Raw genomic sequence first — 5,388 nt, 5'->3', positions numbered from 1 at the left:
GCAATATCGCACATTTAAATAATCAAAACGAAAACGCCACTACATGACAACAAAACATATGAGAAAGTAATCCAAAATACCAACACCACACATGGTGCAGATTTATTGGCAGCTGTTTGATATCATGGAGGAATGAAGAGTGTAAACATTATTGTGGGCAACTGACTCAGGTCTGATCAAACCACATGCTGCTACCTTCAAGCTTCCTGCTAATTTCTTCCAAATGAAATCCTTTTCCAGGTTTCTCTTGTTGAGGCGTTTCTTATTCTCTAATTTATTCATGGTTGATCTTTACAATGAGCTTATCTAATCAATTTCCCTCTCCTTTCAGATCTCTTAGCTTTAGAAATACATATTTCCCCATGTCAGTGGAGACTTATTATTCCACGCAGAAGTGAACAGAGGTCACTCATCACTGGAAATTGGACCCTAGAAGAAACTCTTGTGTTTTAAGAGCGGCTCACTCTGGAGGCTAGTGTTGCATGTGCGAAGATATGCTAATGAGGACATGCTTTGATTGGGCCACCCACGTCAGTGACTCCGGCTGACAAAGGTGCACAAGACTGCATCCGCCAGCCTCATTAAAGCCCTGTCCAATTATAGAATAGTAATTGATCGTCTGCTTTGTGTGTTTCTGCCCTCTCGCCTTGTCTTCAAAGTATGCTTGAGGTCAATTTAAAATGCATCAAAGCTATAACATGGTTAAATCCCCTTAGACAGTTGTTGGCCTTCCTTGGCTTTTTGGTAAGCTCGTGCAACCACCTGCGTGCAAAGTGTTGTCCCCTTTTTCCTGCTTTATCCGTCCCCTCCCTCGCATCATCAGCTCAAATCGTGATTCAGTGCAGCCTGTGAGGGGAAAACTTTTAGGCTGCATCTAAAAATCCCTTAACTCTATAAATACGCACCAAAATTTTACTGTCTACTTAAAAATAATGTCTAAACATGATGTCTGACCTTTGAACTGCCATTCAGCTTGTTAGCATTAGTTAAAGTTAACCCTATAAGATCTAAGTTTCAAATGTCTGCCTGGATATTTTTGGTTATTTTAATTGTACGCAGTTCCTTAAATGTCCTGCGAGTAAATATATACAAGCATTTTGCAGGCCTGCTTAGTAGGGAAACCTGATTCATAAGCTTCTGCAGTCCTGAGGAGTCTGATAATAGCCAAAGGTTTCCAGTTTGATGACATTGCTGGGCTTTAGTGCCACAAACCTTTTCTGTTGGGTTTCCATTTTCAGTTCATTCTTTGTGCTCTTGGTTCTGTAGTATTTAACATATTTTTACATTCTTCGTTTCCCTATTGTTGTATTCTATTAATCACATAACTTTCACAAGTTTTAGGTATTATTTGGTTTGCATTCTGCTTCTGTTATGGTTAAACTATCTGTTCTGTTAAACCATCTTAGTTTGTGATAGTTTTGTGTGTTTTCTGATCTACTCAGTATCTTCCCTCATTGTCTCAGCTATCTAAGATATTGCTAAAAATGTCTTGGTCATTGGCTTGTAACACCTTTAAAAAAATCTAGTGATTAAAGGAGCAGAAAATACTGACAGTTTTGTTGAAGTGGTACCCAAATCCAATCCTCCAGAGTTACAATCCTGCAACGTTTGAAGGCCTCCAGCAGTGTTTCAGCTCTGCAGAGATGTTCATTTGATTTAGGTGTGTTAGAGATGGGATGCATCTAAAAGTTGCATCCAGCGGTTTGAGCATTTCTGCGTTTGAGCTTCAGTAGACAGAGATGTGCCTGTACTGTGCAGAGCTGCATTCACATCGGCAAACAGAAACTCAGTTATTACAGATTATCTCTGTATAGTTTGCATACTGCTTTCTGGAAGTAAATGTGAATAAATCCAAGAGATCTGTAGTAAAAAAAAAAAAAAAAAACTAAAGAGTGAATTGATGTAATGTAGTGGTGCTCTGATTGTGTATTTGTGAAAGAGTTTGTGAAAGTGCCTTGAAGTCGGTCAAACATGCTGAAATCATGCTTTGAACAAATATTTCCCACCTCCACCACTCTGCCATTTCAAACTGGGAGAAATGATTTGTTGTGTTCTCTTAGATGAGATGAGACAAGGTGGCATGGGATCCTGAACTCTCCAGCACAAACAGACAGGAATAAACAACGAAGCGGGCTTGTCATAGCCCCAGACAACCATCAGGATGTCGAAGCAGTGCTGGCACAAACACAGCAGCACCTTCAGATCTCCACATTTAGCTACGTGTGGCGTGTGACGGCACAGGAGGCAGCAGCCTTAGCAGAGCCTCGGCTCTCACTCTGACAGGGGGACTTAAGTTCACCTGATTCTTGAGTCAATCAGCAACAGAAGTCTAATTTACCTCTCAATTAGATTTCTCCTGCTGCATTTCCTCAGTCCTTCAAGATCCGTTATGCCAACCAAGATGGCTCTGCTGCCGTCCCATTATGAATAGAGACATTGCCTTGTGTGGTCTCATTATTAAATAAGTAAGAGGATGGAGGAGGCAGACGGGTGTTTTTAAGCCCTGGTGGAGCAGACGCCATGGCCATTAGAGCCAGAGCATTAACAAAGGCAAGAAACAACACAGACCATGCAAAAGGGGGGTTGACTGGCAGAGGAGGAGAGGAAATCAGCTGCATGGACCAAAGAGAAGGCAGAGTCATTATTGAAATATCGTCGCCTTGTTATTACAGCCATTTCATGGAGCCACGGATGTGAAAATAGCTCAAAGACACGAGAATGACTCACGAAGTCACGTTATCCTGTTTGTTGCTTACCTGGCTTTTTATTGTGTTTGAGATTGTTATTGTGCTGAACAAGAGAGAGGGGGCAGGTTCTGAAAGCGTCTTGGTAAATACGTTTCAAACGCTGCTATTGAAATTAAATTAAGCCCAGATATTGGTAACAACTCAAATAATCCACAGCTCAAAATAAATTGGTCCATAAATTACACAGGGAACAAATATTATCCAAACATACAGGAGTTTAACAAAACCTGAGCTAAGAAGAGATCTAGTGGCTCAGAGGTGATTTTAACTAATTCTTCCAAAAACTACGTTCAAATCTTCTCTTCTGTGATCAGTTCTTCTACATTTTCAATCGAAAATGGCACTCCATTGAAAATGAAGACATGCTTAGATGCTTGTATCATTCTAGTGGTGTCACTTCTTCCTATAAAACTATTTGAAGTCATTCTTGGCTGTGGACTTGGAATCTTTATGTCATTATTTGTGTGTGTGAAGTTGGACCAAAATGCAAGCCAGAATACAGAGGAAAATGACGAAATAAGCTGCTTTCGCACCGAAGTGACCCAATTCAGATTTTTGTCAAATTGGGTTATTTGCCGAGACCATTCACTTCCAAATATATGCGATCTGTACGTGTCCCACATGCGCAGTAGAGGGCGCCATAACGTCACACATAGAGAGCATTCTCAGTGTTTGCACAAGTAAACATGGATGCTACTGATGGAGCACAACTTACGATTTTAAAGTTATCGGAACATCATATTAACAACTTCATCCTCATTATAGTCTGCTATGGTTGTTGTTTTTCTTCCTGCTTGGGCGTATCAGGGTGCAGATTAGTGACGTTTGTCGAGTATCAGTGACATTCAGGTCGGATGAATTCGATCTGGCTGTTAGGTCGTATTTGAATCGGATACATTTCGGATACCCAAGTGGCCTGGGTCGCCAATCCGACCCGTGTTGTTCAAACTGTGATGGAAAGATCAGATACAGGCCACAATACGTCAAAAAGAATATCAGAATTGGTTCACTTCAGGCTGCAGTGTGAACACAGTCGAAGTTTCAATAAAGAATACAAAACAATGACAAGAAACAGGGAAAAACACACAAAGAGTAGACAGAGTCCAGGGAAGTTGGAAACACGAGGAAAATGGAGGGAACCAACGAGAAGAGAGTGAAGGAGAGGTGGGTAAATACTGGGACCAGCACTGATTACTAACAGGGTGCAGGTGTGAAGGTAGAGGAGAAGGCAGAAAGAGAGAGACAGTGGAGCTGAAGTCGTCATAAATCTAACCGTAACATAACAGCAGATCTGACCTAGATAAATAAACTATGAAAGACTAATCAAAAGTAAAGCTGGAAACTAAGGCTAATCATGAATAAACAAAAAATCAGGAAGGCAAATACAAAAAAAGAAAACACCCTGAGATCCTGACACGTTGTCTCGCTGTCAAAAACCCACCTTATTCTTCAGGTTCTTCTGAAAAATGTCCCAGTGCATTTCTTTATTCTCACATATGAAGTCTGCCAGTTCCAGTTGCAGAAAGACAGCCCCAGTAGGATTTCCCACCTACTAACTTTACTGGTGGAGGATTGTTTTTGGAGTGATTTGAAACAACATAGTGTTTGCAATGATACCCACAGAGTTCAGTTTTGAACCTGTCACACAAGTATTCAGTATCTTACTGACTTATTTTGCAGGAACGTTGTATTTTTTCCTTCACCAGTGGAGTCTTGTGCAGTGAGTGTGCATTGTAACTGCATTCATTTCTTATTTTAATAGAAAAACTGAACCTGCTAATAAGCTAGCTTAACCTCCATGCAATCGCTCAGTGATTCTTGAACAAAGATTTTTATTTTTTTAACTCCTGCCAGAAATCTTTTTGAAGCACCTGGTTGTGGATGTTTTACGGGTGAAATTAAGTTCCCAAATGGATCATGAGTTACATTTATAAGCTTGGACAAACATCTGGAGCCATTCTCATGAGTATTTTTTACTGAGTTAAGGTTTTACAGATTTTTAGAGATCTCTTTGCACCTTTATTGTGTGGGATACCCTTCTGAAAGGACATGTTTAATAGACCGACAGGATTGAAACTGTTGGTAGTAATTTACAATGCAAAGCGCTTTGAACTGCCATGTTGCTGAACTATGCAATGCAAAAAAAACTTCAAATTTCAAGTTTATGTATATAACATAAACTTGAAATTTGAAGTTTTTCTGTGAAAACAGAAAACAAAAACATTGTATGGCCATGAAAACGAATAAGACATTAAATTTTGTCAAGTGCCATCATTAAAATCATCAAAGCATCTAATATGTTGGTGAATGTTACATTTATTGTGGTTCCACATCTTTATGTGTTCACTGTCTATCCCTTGTGTCATTTCTCTTTGCTACAAACATTGTGCCAACTATGTTTTGATTTTTTTTTTTCTTTTGCATATGTGGTTGCTTGGATCGCTGCCACCATAATGCACTTTATGTCAAAAGCCTCATTAGAAATATTTATAGTGAGAAAAATGGTAATGTGTTTGGTACTTACTCCCTTCATTGTATCTGCTGAATCTGCTGCGGTGAAACAAAAGGAGTGATATACGGGAGATGGAGAGGATCTCTGAGCTTGATAGCAGCCCAGGCAGTCCTCGGTGGCGGGCCCCCA

This window comes from Poecilia mexicana, unplaced genomic scaffold (genome assembly GCF_051168715.1).
Source record: "Poecilia mexicana isolate PSO_F unplaced genomic scaffold, ASM5116871v1 scaffold_10, whole genome shotgun sequence".
Classification (NCBI taxonomy): domain Eukaryota; kingdom Metazoa; phylum Chordata; class Actinopteri; order Cyprinodontiformes; family Poeciliidae; genus Poecilia; species Poecilia mexicana.
The sequence above is the reverse complement of the archived record's forward strand: the minus strand, read 5'-3'. Positions refer to the sequence as shown.